At 38.8% G+C, this 14397-nt stretch overlaps 1 long non-coding RNA gene across 2 annotated transcripts in view; it reads right to left on the bottom strand.

Moving 5' to 3' along the window:
- Positions 1–5450: 5450 nt before the first annotated feature.
- The window catches only part of LOC139827222 (uncharacterized), a 40294-nt gene continuing 31347 nt past the window's right edge, over positions 5451–14397 (bottom strand). For both annotated transcript variants that reach the window (XR_011737603.1, XR_011737604.1), the window contains exons 8-9: positions 8671–13403; positions 5451–8399 (exon numbers count right to left, since the gene is read on the bottom strand). This is a non-coding gene — a long non-coding RNA (uncharacterized lncRNA). The remainder of the gene's footprint in view (positions 8400–8670; positions 13404–14397) is intronic.

Here is a 14397-nt window from a genome sequence, read left to right as displayed (position 1 = left end):
CCTCCACTTTCTGACGTTTTGACACCCACTCCTGAGTAGGCAAAGCAGTGTCCAGACACCACTCAAGAGATGAGCCTCCTCTTTGTTGTTGCTGTTGTTGTTGTGTGTCTTTTTTGTGGTGGTGTTCGGTTTTGTTTTTTGTTTGTTTGTTTGTCTGCTTTAGCCTATAAATAAAGGGAGCTGCTACTCAGGAGATGTTGGTGACTCCTTCAAGGGAAAAAAGCGAGTGCTGTAGCTGTTGGCACATTAATTTATGTTGTATTTTTGTTCAAAACTGTAGAAAATCTTGCAAGGCCGTTGCAGTCCTGAAGGCAATTTCCTTACCTTTTCCTCTCCTTCTCCGAAACAAACACATTCAGGTGAGTTGTTCAGTCCACACTGGTGACAGCCTCATTTATCTAACTCACTCCTTTTCTCTTTCAAAGCAGGAAAACACCAGTGCCAACTTCACACAAGCTAGAAAATCAAATCCACTGCATACATTTTTTTCCCCTTATTATTTCCTCTGCTATTTACCAAAGGCAAAAAAAACCCCAAACACCTCCAACCAACAACAGTTACTCTGCATTTATCACAGTGACTAGTTGAAAGCGTGTGATTCTTATGGTAAGCAGCAATTTACAGATGGCCAGGTGCAATCAACATATCTAATCTTATCGTGCATTTGTTTTATTCGCAGCTGCAACAGTTGGTGTCAGTTAATAGGTTACCAAGCATGAAGTATATTTATTTCCTTTTATCCTGCATCAGGACTACAGAAGTGATTTGTATACTGTCCTAGCTGTTGAATTTACATATAATTTTTGTGTGCATAGCTTTTTTGCTATTTAGTTTGTGCCATTTAGGAAGAAAATGAAAATATATTTCAAAAAACCCATTTGATTTTAATTTGATCCATTTCTTTTTCTATGGATTTAGAAACTTTACAACTGTGTGTTTGCTCTCTGAGTTTTCAATCTAAAGGAGAACACAAGTTACTTGTCAAGAATAAATTTATAAATATTTGCATGGTGGTTTTTGTGTGTGTGTGTCTTTTTAAATTCTATTTTATTTCATTTTATTTTTAAGGAATGATCCCTCATTGATCAGGGCTCAGATTTGTTCCATCAGGTCATGTGGTGGATTCACTATTAGCCCTTCTAAGTAATCAGTCACAGTCTGTATAGGCCAAATTTTCAATAGCAGTCATAAAAAAAAAAAAAACAGGATTAACTTGTGTTCTTAGCTTTATGACTCACACTGTGGACACTGGGATATATAGATATACATACAGTAATAAAACAGTCACATAACCTCCAAATCTCTCTATATTCTGGTACTAAATTTAAGAGCCTGTTTAAAACAAATGTATTTATTCCTTACCAATGAGTCTTTTCCAGTTTTTTTAATGGAGCGACAGCCTCAACTGTATAATTTTTTTGCTTTCACTTACACCAAGACCACTTTGTGTTAGAGAAAGAATGATATGGTAATTGTTTCGTTATAACTTACACGCTTATATATATTTTGCTTACATGTATCTTCAAATCTGCATCCCAACAAAAGGAGTTTTAACAGTAAGAAGCACAGTTATTCGTGTATGTCAATGTGTGTAAGACAGGTATTCTCAAAAGTAATGAAGTGGCACGTGTGAGTTTAACAGAAAAGAGAAATAAAGATAAAAGAATCTCAGATTTTGATCCTGATTATGGTTTTAAAATGCCCAACCAGCAGTGTCTTCCCATTGGCATAGAGCAGCATACGTGCATAGTAATTGGCAACTACTAAATATATGGATTTAATGGACCTGAAAAAACAATTGCAGGGAATAATTTGCCTATTCATATTAGATCTTTTCTCTGTACACATTGTTTTGAGGTAGAATGGAATTCCCTCTGACTTTTTGTTTTGAATTTTTGATGCATTTTTGTTGATCTGCTACTTAATCTTAGCATCATTTTTGCCTTGCTCTATAAAACATTGAAAATAAGATCTTTGTTTATAAAGCTTCTTAGTAGTTGTTCATAGACTGAACATCTAAGGCGAAGCATTCAAAATATTTTGTTATTTGATAGAAATGATGGGATGCATGCCAAAATTTTGCTGAATCTGCCTTTTTTCTCTACTGACCTGACTTCAAAGGCTCTGGTGTTCATGCTCCTTCTTATTGCTCATGATATTATTGAAGGTAGGAAGACTTCTTCAGGTAAGGCTAAAATCTTTCCAGATGTATCTGCAGCAGTTACCCTGTCATTAGGGTTGGAAACAGGATTATCCAGATTGATTAATACAATGTAAAAATTCATGAACTTACAGCTAGCAAATAATAGCAATTTTTAAGCTTCCAGCTTCAGGAGCTTTTGTTGTTAGACGATGAAGCTACTGCCTTGTCTGATTTCTTTACTAAATATGAACTTAACTTTCAGAGGTTGAATATTTGAATAGTTGACAGCTTATGCTTGGTTACACATGCTAATTCCAGCCTAATGCAGAAGATACTAGTGCACAGATGCATGTGTGCTGGCTGTAATGTTCTGTGCTTCGCACTATGTGAGTTCACTGACCATCTGCCCCACAGTGTGGGGACAGGGATGCATTTGGTCACTAGCACAGGACTTGACTCCTGGGTGGCCTGCCTGGCATTTGGTGCCAGCTGTGGTGGCACCGCTCGGAAATGTCTGTGCAGGAGACCTGGAGTTACCCTGGGACCGTTGCCAGGCCCTGTGCTAGCGATGGTGAACCTGTCTGCGAGAATGATGACCACCCTTCTGGTCCATGGAGGAAAGCTGTGGCACTTCTTTTCACAGCTTTTTTTCCAATACATTTATTCTACAGGTCCTTTCTACACAGGACCTCTAGAATAGCAGAAACATTTGAAATGAATTCTTAATAGCAATGTGTTAGTGACAATAATGATTTTTAACAGGTCCATTTTTTCACTGTATGTTTGTGTACACAGTAATCCACTGAGGCCCAGCTGACCATTTGGGATGAGGCACCTTTTACAGCCTTTCATTGTGTTTTATTCATTAAAAAGGGGAAAAATGAGTGTAGTCTTGGTGGTTTTAAAGAAAACTCTGAAAGGTTGGGGGAAAAAGCCTGAAACTTCTCTTTAGTGAAGCCTTTTCTTATCAGCAGCAAGGAGCAGAACATGCTTTCCTTATCTCCAGCCCTATTTCCTGTGCCCATTGATGTGATTTCAGTGTTGATACTAATAATGGTTTTACTGCTGAGCAAAGCAAAGAATAAAGAAGCACAAGAGCAGTGCCCCATTTCAGCACTGTTGCAGGAGGACATGTAGGCAAATGCTGCTGTTCTCTGTCCAGGTTAGTTCACGGAACGGTACACCCCAGGGAGAAGTTCAGGGCACTGGGGGTGTCTGCCAGCCACAAACTGAAGGGAAACCAGCAGGAAGAGCACAGGAGTGCTACATCTCCCAGCCAGCAACCTCTTCTCTGGGGGCCAGGGCAAGCTGTTGGAGTCTCCCAGTTCTTGTGACATCTGCTTGCTGACTGAGGCATGCGCCTCAGCATCTTTAACACTCAGATCATTTTTTTCCACTTTGTTTGTTTGTTTGTTTGTTTGTTTGTTTGTTTCCCCAAAGCAAAGAGACCAAGAACCTTTTGGCTATTTGTCAAACAAATGCTGATCTTTGGGTGTCATCACACGTCTTTGGGAATAAGGACTCTACGCACTTGTTTATGATGTTACTATTTTTGACTGCAGTGGTCTGTAGACTTAGTAGAAGTAATCCACTGAACGCGGATTTATCTTTGCAAGTGCCGGGTTCATACAATTTTCTTTAGAAACATAGGTGAATACACAGCTGAAACGGGTCCAACGTTGGAGAGAAGCGCTGCTCTCTGTCTTCCCACACCTGTTTTAAGAGCAGAACAAACCACCAGGTACGAAAGTGCTTATCATCCCCTTTGTGTCTATCTGTTCTTTTGCTACTTGAATGTGGGCAACTTTCTAATGTGAGACAATACTTCATAAGGATGTCTAATCTGATGTATTCTCTAGGGAGTGTTTTATTTGGTTTTTACTTTTTGTAGTGCAGAGCATTGTCTGACTCCTAATATCGTCCTCAAACCCATACTCCATTGTAGCAGTGGCAGTGACCTTGAACTCACCTGACTTTCTTGCACCATGAGTCTTTTGGCTTTTGCCCATTTACTGAAGGTACACAGGGGTGTTTTGGCTCTGGGAATTCAGAACTTACTTATATTCAGAAATGTTCTCAAGTCAATCTAAGCACTTCTGCAAATTTGCCAGCTTAGAAATTGAAATGGAATTGGGTGAGCTTTGTTTTTTAATGACTAAATACACCATTATTTTAATAATGACAGTTCAGGTATCCAAGCAGTAATCATACCTGATAGTCTACAGGTGAGCATATGTAGCTCAGAATATATTACTAAAAACATGTTCTGGTAGACTTCAGAGCATGGAAATACAACTGACTTTATTTACCATCACAGAATATTATTTTCTACTAAGGATGATTTTGTTGAAGTACAGCATTTAGATTTGAGAAGTAAACTTCTGTCTCTTGGCTTGGGGGGAGAGGTTTATGAGAAGGGGTAAGAAAAGATCTTTCCTTCCTTAATCTATTAAGAGACACCTAGATTTTGAACCTTAAAAACAACATTACCTGTCTCAAATGCTGCCTCTGAAGCAAATGGGCATGAACTTAAGCATTAGCCTCAGCTGAAGGATGTGAGTGCTGTCATTTGAAGGATGCAGGATGCACTTTCTGTTTGTGACAAATCTGTTTGAAAGAGATCATTCCTCCTGGACTTTGCACCATTTGTCGCCCAATGTAGTGCGTAAAAGAAAATGTGGCTCTCACTGGCCTACAAAATAAGAGAAACCTCACAGGTATCCCACAGCAGGGACTCTTCTGTTTGTGCTCCAGACTTCATATCGTCAGCAAAAGTCCTCTGCTGGAAATAAGCTCAGGCAGGGAAAGACAAGATGAGCCATTGGAGTCAGGAAATAACCTTCAGTTTTGTTACTTATGAGTCTAAACCTGCTTCACACTGAAGCCACAGATGATACCATTGGTACCTTTGGTAGTATTAATAACAACAGAGTTTTCTGAACAAAATTATATCAGAATCGTAAAAAAAAAAAAATGTCTTTGATCCTCATCAGTTCAGACAGCATGATGCACAGAGAGAGGTAAATGGTAGATGGGACAAATACACTCTTGGCTTTACAGAAGGTGTGCTATGGACAAGTAACTCAAAAGCTGCACTAGATAAGATAAAAAAATCTCTAGAGAAATAAAAAGAAGTATTTAGAAGTCAGTGTTCGTGAGGTTAATGAAGCACAGGGTCAGGGAAATCAGCTCTGCAGGCTGCTGAAAAGGGAAGGATTGGGCTGGAGGGAAGCTCATAGTAAAGTCATGCAAGGACTGGTCTTGGCATTTTTTTAATTTAATATTTTTATTATTGATTTGGAAGCACATTAAGGAAAGCGGCTCATTACACAAAGAGGCGCTGCTAGTAGAGAGGAGCATTGGACTAACATACAAGGAAAACTGGATTACGCATGAATAGGGCAGGAGAAACGGGATAAGGAAAGTACAAAGTGCAAGTCCAGGCTGGTTGAGATTACCAGTAATCATTGTTTCTGTGGGATAAGTGCGCAGTGGTTATAAATGACAAAGGCAGATCAAATAGTCTGGATACACAAGTCTGTCACAGCAAGATTATGACTTATCTAGGTGCTGCAACCATAGAAAGCAATAAACTTTACAATTTTAATAAATTTGTAAATCATAATGATTCTAAGATCAGTTTAGTTTTTTGTGGGTTTTGTTTGTTTGTTTGGGTTTGTTTGTTTTTTTCAACAGGGGTTGTGACAATCATTAATACTCATATACAAGGCCCTGGTAAGATACGAGTGAAAAACCTGGAATACTAGTCATCCATTTTCAGGAAACATCAATTCAGACTAGTGTAGGTCTAGAGAATAGTTACTTTGCAAGGGTGTGGAGAAATCTGATGTTCGTATGGAGGTTAAAAGAAATTGGCTTCTTTATATCGGCAGACTAAATGTGGAGAGGGGATTGGACTTCTGCCTAATTAAAAAAAAAAACAGCAAATAGGGAAAACAGCTCTAAAACAGCTAAGCTAAGAATGAGGTTATAAAAAGATTAAATGGCTATAAAGCAGCCCTGATCAAGTTGAGAAGCAATTTTTAAATCCAAAGCTGCATAAGACGATGTAGAGAGACCAGGATTATTTAAAACTATTTCTAATGTTGGCCCAGCAGTCTTTAGACTATATTAGTATATTAGCATTTTTTAATTTTAACTTTAAGCTTGGAATTCTGTAAAAACACTTCTTGCACATATTTACCTAAAATACACAGTTTTAATATATAAGAAAAAAATATTTTCTCTTGCTAGACAGTATGATGCTGTTCTTGGTATTGCAGCAGCCTTCAGTGCTCAAGAAGCCCAAGTACTGGGAAACGCTGTAGCCCCAGGCTGGATGGTGCTTCCTCGGTATGTCGCGTGCATTGGCCAACCACGTACCCAAAGCTGCAAGAGGCTGAAACATCATCGGTCACTGTGGAGGTGAAACAAGCAGAACCTGGTGGGCAGCTCCTAATTTTCCAAAACACTGAATGCCAGACCTTAAACCCCAAACACATGTGAAATTCAGTATTTCAGAAATTTGTAACTTGGTCACATTTTGGCAAATTTTCACAGCCATGCGGTTCTTTGTGCTATCAGATTTCCAGTCCATGTTTCAACAAAGCAGTTTCCCGATAGAACTGCTTGTAAAACGTGGTGGTGCTGCTAATGTGGACAAGATGTGCTCTTCCTTGGTCACAATATTAAAAGAGAATTAACCAAAACTTTTCAACAAAATGCCAGCCTCAGCTAGATGTGTGCCATGAAACATTTCAGCCGAAGTAGTTTTCAGTTTTGCAACAATAAAATTAAGGAAAACAGTATCTCACAGTAGGAAAAGAGCTGTTCATTCGTAAGTATCAGAATAATTTATTTTTGCACAGATTAAGATTAATTTCATAATACCATTCAGAAGCATTAGTACCACACTTTTATATGGATCATGATTAATTTCATAATATGGTAAATATACAGAATTTTGTTTATACTCTCATAGATGCACATTATATTTCAAATCTAGAATTTTGGTTTTTAATTTGATACATTCAACTGCTTAAACTTATTACCAAATAAATAACCATACAGCAAACTCAACCATCAAAAACTTGCTCAAGGCTGATGGAGCTAAGGCGACCAAACTGGAGAACAAAAAGCCCATTCCATTTTCAAATATTCAAAGTCATCAGTAACCCCTGCCTCTACGGGACCCCCACTATTTGCAGGAGTGCCGGCCTGTGCGGAACTGGGGCCGTAGTTGTAACTGTCATGTTTCAGTCATTGGAGAATTAGTCCATTGCTGGCAGAAACAAGATCATGTGGTTTATGAAAAATAAGATGGAGAAACATGAATGGTCAGGAAAATGGTTAACAGAGATCAGAGAAACCTCTTTCCAGAAAAGTGTTTTAAGACATATTTTAAGCATGTGTTTAAACATGTTAAAATGATACTTTAAAAAAATTGTGAATTGAGGCTTCTGTTACTTTTGTAATCCTTTAATTCCAGTTTTAAACTATTCCTGAAAGGAAAAGGGGATAAATTAAAGATGAATGTCAATTGCATCTTATAGCTCAACTAGAAGAACTGGTTGAGCTTCATTTGCTGATTTTTTAAAAAATCATTCATTATGTTGTTGTTTAGCATAACAGCGCTTCATAGTTTCAGATAAGATCAGAGATACACTGCATTTCATGTTGGGTCAAAGACATATAGAAACACGATTCCCATCTGTAGAGCAAAGTAAATACTGCACATAAAATCCTGGTCCTGATAAGTCAATGGGAACAGAGAACCACTAGCATTCTTTTTAGGTTTCAAAACAGAATGACACATTTTTATTTCCCCCAAAAAGAGATTGAAATTCTGTTTTCTCTTTGATTGAGCTATATTTGGTTTACAGATAGAAAGAGAAAAAAGTAATTTTCAAGAGCCATATAAAACTACAGAAGTCATTAAATAGAACTATATTGAAAATTAAAAGCAAAGAAGTCCATAAGCCCTGTGTGATTGTGAAGCACTTTCACATGGCTCGTGAAAGAGTTGTGGATTTAAATGCACATCTGCCAAGTGAAGTGTGCTTACTGTGTACTTAATGTAATTGCGTTCAAGTTCCTCTGAGTGGGTGAGAATTCACCAGGCACAGTTTCCTTCTTCTCAACAACAGATGCCAACGAAAAACAAAGCGTGAGAAACTGGGTAAGTCTAGGCTGGTATTTCCACAGATACATCCCTCTGGCTCTGGCAATTGGGAGTTTGCTTGTCACACATGTAGAGCTAGCAAAAAAAAATGATGATCTGGTTAACTCTAGCTAAGTGACTGCATTGCCACAGCTTCACAGATCTCAGCAGATCAAACATGAAACCTGCATTATATTGTGATTTATTGTTCTACTTATTCTAGAATGTCAGGTTATTTGCAGAGAAAGTTAGCTAAAGCTCATTAAAAATATGTATTTTAGTGTTAGGAAAGCTAAGCTGAGATCTAGGATATGGGAAGCTCCATGTCGAGAGACAAGGATTGTGCAGAAAGTTCTAACAGGTTTACCTGCAGCCAAGTTGGGCTCTCAGGACATTTTCTTTTGATCCTTTGGTCCTTTCCTTACAGGAGATATGGACTACCTCCTTGCTGCCTTGCAGCTGGGTGCTTCTTTTGATCCTCTTCAAGGCAGGGTATTTAGACTCTCAGCCTTGCATGTAGGAGAACTTCAGGCTGGGACTTGCCAAATCAATGCACCTGGATGGGTGGGACACAAAGCTGAGCTCTTGCCCCTCTACGTGGGTCAGATCAAGTCACAGCTGTGCCTGAGAATGGAAAGGTGAAACAGGCCATGTGGCCACCAGAGCTATGATGCAAGGAATGGAAAGGTAAGAAATAGGCAAGGTAAAATGAGAAGGAGTACAATAACTTTCCAAGTGCTTACTTAATAATTGAATGGTAACAGAAAAAGTTTAAATAGCTGTGTTAAATGATTATTTAGTTATGCAACACCAGCCATATTATCCAAATATTCCCACTCAGATTTTTTTTTTTTTTTAATTTTACAGAAAAACACAGATGCTGATATTCTTTTTGGTATTGGATACAATATTAAGCAGTTTTGGACACACTGCGGATGAGGGCTGGCATGGGAGTAATGGAAGTAGACGTCAGAATATCAGATCCTCTGTGGCTGTTTAATTGAAATATTCCCATTTTACTCACACTCCATAAGATGGGAATAGAGTTTTTGTTTGTGGCTCTACTATCACTTCAGCCTGGATAAAGAGGGTACCTTTAAAGCACATCTTTCAGTTGTTTCTATTTACATTGCTGATGTTCACATCATGGAACCCCTTTGCAGCATGCACACTGGAATCCTTTTGGATTACCCTGACCTGAAAGATATGCTCCAAAAGCTCACCTAATATCCATCTGCTCCTGTGGGACCAGAATAGTGTGAATATCAAGTAAAGCCTCAGAAATTTATACAGGGGCAATACTGGGTGATTGGCATCAACTATTTTGCTCTGTCATTCAGTTGCTAGTGGGCTGCATCACTGACTAATGCATGGCAGCTCAGCCTTTGCCAGTCATGGCCTGTATATCATATACTGCCCTCTATAAACCTAGCAAGTTCCATCCCGGGGGTAATAGTGTTTTTTTTTTTTTTTTAGACCAAGTTCTCTTGACTGCAAGCGTCTTCCAGACTCCCACTGCTCCACTGATTAGGAACACTCCACCACCATTTCAGGAACCTGCTTCCTTAGGGATAGATTTTGAAACTTAGTGCAGAGCGTGCAGAAAATTAAGTCAATACCTCTGTTTCTTCCCATTTTAAGTGAGTGAAAATAGAAGTCTGGAATAACTAAAGAAAACCACTAGTAACAGCCATGAGTCCGTGACCACCCAGTAGTGGAAAGGAGGGGGAGGGTGAGTGTGCACAAGCTGTTTTAAATCTGGAACTGATTGCATTTGCTTTAGCACTTCCCTGCATATTTGTTTCTATTTGCAATTTTTAATTCCCATATTTATTTTTAGCTGGGTGTATTTTAATAGATTAAATGAACAAATGGATTTATTTTCTAATAAAAAGCAATAGTGATCGTTAAAACTGCATCTCTTAAGAGCATGGTAATTTAAAAAAAAAATCATTGCATGTCAAACACAAAAACATACAACCATCTAAACACTGATGAGAGTTTGGGGTTTTTGGCATAGGTGTGAATTGTTTTTCTTAGAGGATTAGGATTCTGAAAGTTTGGGGAGAATTTCAGATTTCTGGGTGGGCTGTAGCAGATTGATGGCTTTTTATCTGCACACTGCTGCATTTGGCCAATACTTTCAGTGAGCTCAGTCAGTTTTGTCCTTTTATAGAGGTTCCCCTACTTCATGGCATATTTTTCTCTTTTTATTTCTCCCCAGGATTGTTTCCTCATTCATCCCTGGCACTACTGCAGTCTTTCTCAGCAAACAGAAATACCAGCTGAAACACAAACAAAAGCTGAAAAATCAGAGGTCCCAAATGGATAATCTCATAGATTATTCCATGATTAATTATCCCAGATTTATCAAATGCCACATCCAAATAAAGTCAAACACGGAATTGTAATCTTCCTCAAGACACGCAACCACCCCTTTGCACGAGCCTTGATTCCTATCACAGGAAGTTTAAACTGACTTCCATTAATAACAATAGAAAAAAGAAGTAATGTTGATACATTCTGAACTATGTACTCAACATGTCAAGGAGATCATTAGTGACTGACACCAATGATGTGCCATAGACAACAAGATGTCTTTTTTTGTGCCTGTCCTTTCCTGACATTCCTGTCGCATCCTATTCAGCAACCTCATGCAGTGATCCTCTTGTACTTTGGATCAAAAAATTTCCACGTTAGTGGTTTATGCCTGTCGCCATTTTGTTCTGTTGTGGTTTTTTGTTCATTTGTTTTTACGGTTAGTTTTGTTTGTATTTTAATTGCTTGAATTAAAAAGGTTATTAATAGCAGAGCAGTCAGCATTGCAATGTATTTACGTATCTTTGTACCTGGATGAATATCATATTTTTAATAGGTTATAAGCCCTAAGTTCCAGAGGGAGACTCACAAATTCACTTAATTTCCATGATTTCACATTTAGGTCTCCACATTAGCTAAAAATGTGTAAAACCACATGGAGGTAGTTCCTATTTAGTACATAGCTGAGGAGGCACACGGTTCTTTTTTCTTTTACCATATCACTGAAGTAACTTGCACACAAGCAATTTGTTCTGATTCAGCTGTTTCAGCAGGAAGGATTTGCAGAAGCAGGATTGGGAAATACACAGGATTCTATTTCACTTCTGTGACAAGAGTTATATTTTTAATTAGCCCCTGTTAGTCTTTCGGGGGCAGCTTGTAAGTTTAATTCTCTGTCTCAGGTTTGAGTCCCATTTGATAATGCCATTTTTATTTCTATTTAGGGATCAGTTCTAAAAGTGTTTTCAGAAAAGGCAGTTCCTTGGCAAATTCTGTTGAAGAAAATTAAGAGTTTGGATTTTCTTTTCTCCCAGTAGACTTGTCTTACAAGAAGCTTATTGAAGACATAGGGAGCAGGGGGTGGTGGTCAATATGTTATTTCACTGAAATCTTAAGAGAAACAGCTGTTGGGAAGATCATATACAACATGCGTATATTATTTTAACTACCCGAAGGCCCAAGGTTTATACCTTGGGAAGGAATAAAAAACTAGGTCAACTAATAATGGACAGGAAAAACAATGTAGATTAATGTAGTCCTTGTTATTTGGTTATACAATAGTATCATTAAAACAAACAAACAAACAGATTTATTAAAATCTCACACGTAAAACGAAAAAAAACTGGTAAGGTCCATTTGAGATAAGGATTAGCTGATTAAAACATAGCATTTTAGTATATGCATTAACTAAAAACAATGAACAACATAAGAAACAGAAAAAAAGCACAGAACATAGACCAGCCTTATTAATTTGCAGCAATGCTCTGAGATTTTAAAATAACATCAGCTAAATGAACAAGGTGTTGCACATGTTTAAGAATGGGGAATACAATATCCAAAGGACTTGTAAAGCGGTTTGAGTCTGTAAGTTCACATAATATGCAGGATATATTTGTTGATGCCTTAAAAATTCAGCTCTAATACAGCATCCTGTCAACAGTGTAACAGTTAAGAGCTTGTGAGATAGTGTCCCTTTAATGTCATTGGCCCTTTGGCTTTCAGTTTAGTATCTAAGCTGTTTCTAATTGTCTTCAGCTAAATCTTGGCATCCAGTTTGCGGGCTTGGATGCAATTTTCATTTCAGTAAAAAAGGGGAGAAAAGAGGCAAAATTTTAATCTTGTCTGTTCCCAGAGTTAAGTGGCAAATGAGGTAAAAGTTTCAACATAACTTTTCCCAAATTTGTCCAAGTGTGATTTCTTACCCTAAACAATATGTAACATGATGTAGTGTCATATAGTATACACACAGACACACAGCCAAGAACCAGTCAAAACATTCAACCTCGAACATTCTGCAACTGACTTTAAGAAAATTAAATTAGGATCGTGTTCATGGAGGTGTGTGTGTGTGTGTGTGTGTGTGTGTGTGTGTGTGTGTTAATGATTAGAAAAGGAGCTCTGCATACATTTCAGGAAATTGCATTAGGTTTCATCAACACTACAAAACTGAAGTGAAAAGTCAGTCTTGGAACCTAACTCTAATGTGGGTTTTAGGAGAGCTCCTGATCTGTTGTCCATGGAAATGCTGCATCCTGTGTTTCACATATCACTGACCTCCTTGGGCACCATCGCCAGAGCCAACTGGTTTCCCTCAGCCTTTCCTCAGCCTAGGCTGCAAGAGATATACTCCACCCCTTCAGGGCCTCTGCCCATACCCAAAGAGACAATGGGATTACAGGGAAAAAGCTTGGGTGAAACTTTTGGTTTGTGATTGTTGCAGCTGTTGCTGGCACCACAGAGCTGTTGGTTGGAGAAGTGCTCCCTCCTGCCCTCTCCCCTCCCATGGCCCTGATGGTTGGTGGAAACATGTCTTCTGCCATCTACAGACCATCTTTTGCTCAGGAAGATCTGCTGCTTGCAAGACCCCAGTTGGAGGAACAGTCATCCACCTTATCCTGAAGCCAGAAAGTGGGGTCATGGAGAGGAGCTCAGCAGAAAAAGAGTCTTCATTAGCGCAGTCAGGGCAACACTAGTCATCCAGCAAATCCTTTAAGGCAGAAAAACTGGCATCCTTGGCTTCCTGAAGTTTGTCTAGACATCATGCTTCTTCCTGGCTTCTATCTGAGATCCCAGAAAAGCAAATAAAAAGATACTCTTGAATATATCAAGCTATGGGGCTGTAGAGGCACAGCCTGTTATCAAGGAGTGTGGTCAGTCAGTTGTAAGGGTGAGGAGAAGGGCGCAAACATCTCCCCACTACATGTCTATGCTGATTACAGGAATAGTGGCCTTTGGGGCATTTAATAAAGAGTCATTAAGGAAGAGACAGGACTGTGGCTATATTACTTGTCCATTAACCAGCTACACATGAGAACAGACATTTCTCCCCCTGAAGCAATATAGCAATGGACACACAGTCTTTGCATGGGTGCTCTGCTCTTTGTGTTCTCTAAGACAATTGTGCCTTAAAGGTACAGTACAGCTTTTGCCATTTTTATGACTTCATTACAGTTTGTTTGGGTTTTGGTTCAAATTGCTGTGTTATAACAGAATTCTGTATTATGTCCACTTTAATGCTGATGTAATTTAGCATGAGTAGAGCTATTGCAGGGAATACCAGCTTGGTGCATAATACTTGCTTCCTTACTCGACTGTTGCTAAATTTCAGGCTAAGACTTTCTGAGTACTTTACAATGAACTTATAATATGTCCTACTGAAATGCACCATCTACAGTAGTACTCTCAAAGCCAGTTTAGTTCTGGCAAGAGCAACTACAGCACATCCACTGAGATGAGTGGAAGATGATCTGTCCTAGGCCAAGAGTAACACAATATAACATAAATCTTTTCAGTACGTGATCGGTAAGTTGATTTATGGCAATTTCTGATGGAGCTGCTCTAGTTTTAGGTGCAATTTAAGTAGGTAGACACATGCTGAAGCTTTTCAAGAGCCTGCCTGATGTTCCCCAAGGGAACTTTCAGGGTCCTGGGTGGTGGTGGGGCACTTGACTCCTGCTGACTCTGAACTCTAAGCAGTTCCCATATTTGCCAGTGGTAACTTTAAAGTTCTCCTCTCCATTTTCCCAGAGGCATGAGCAACCAAATGTTCCCAGTC

The sequence above is a fragment of the Patagioenas fasciata genome, chromosome 2 (assembly GCF_037038585.1).
Source record: "Patagioenas fasciata isolate bPatFas1 chromosome 2, bPatFas1.hap1, whole genome shotgun sequence".
In the NCBI taxonomy this organism is placed as follows: Eukaryota; Metazoa; Chordata; class Aves; order Columbiformes; family Columbidae; genus Patagioenas; species Patagioenas fasciata.
The sequence above is the reverse complement of the archived record's forward strand: the minus strand, read 5'-3'. Positions and strand labels throughout refer to the sequence as shown.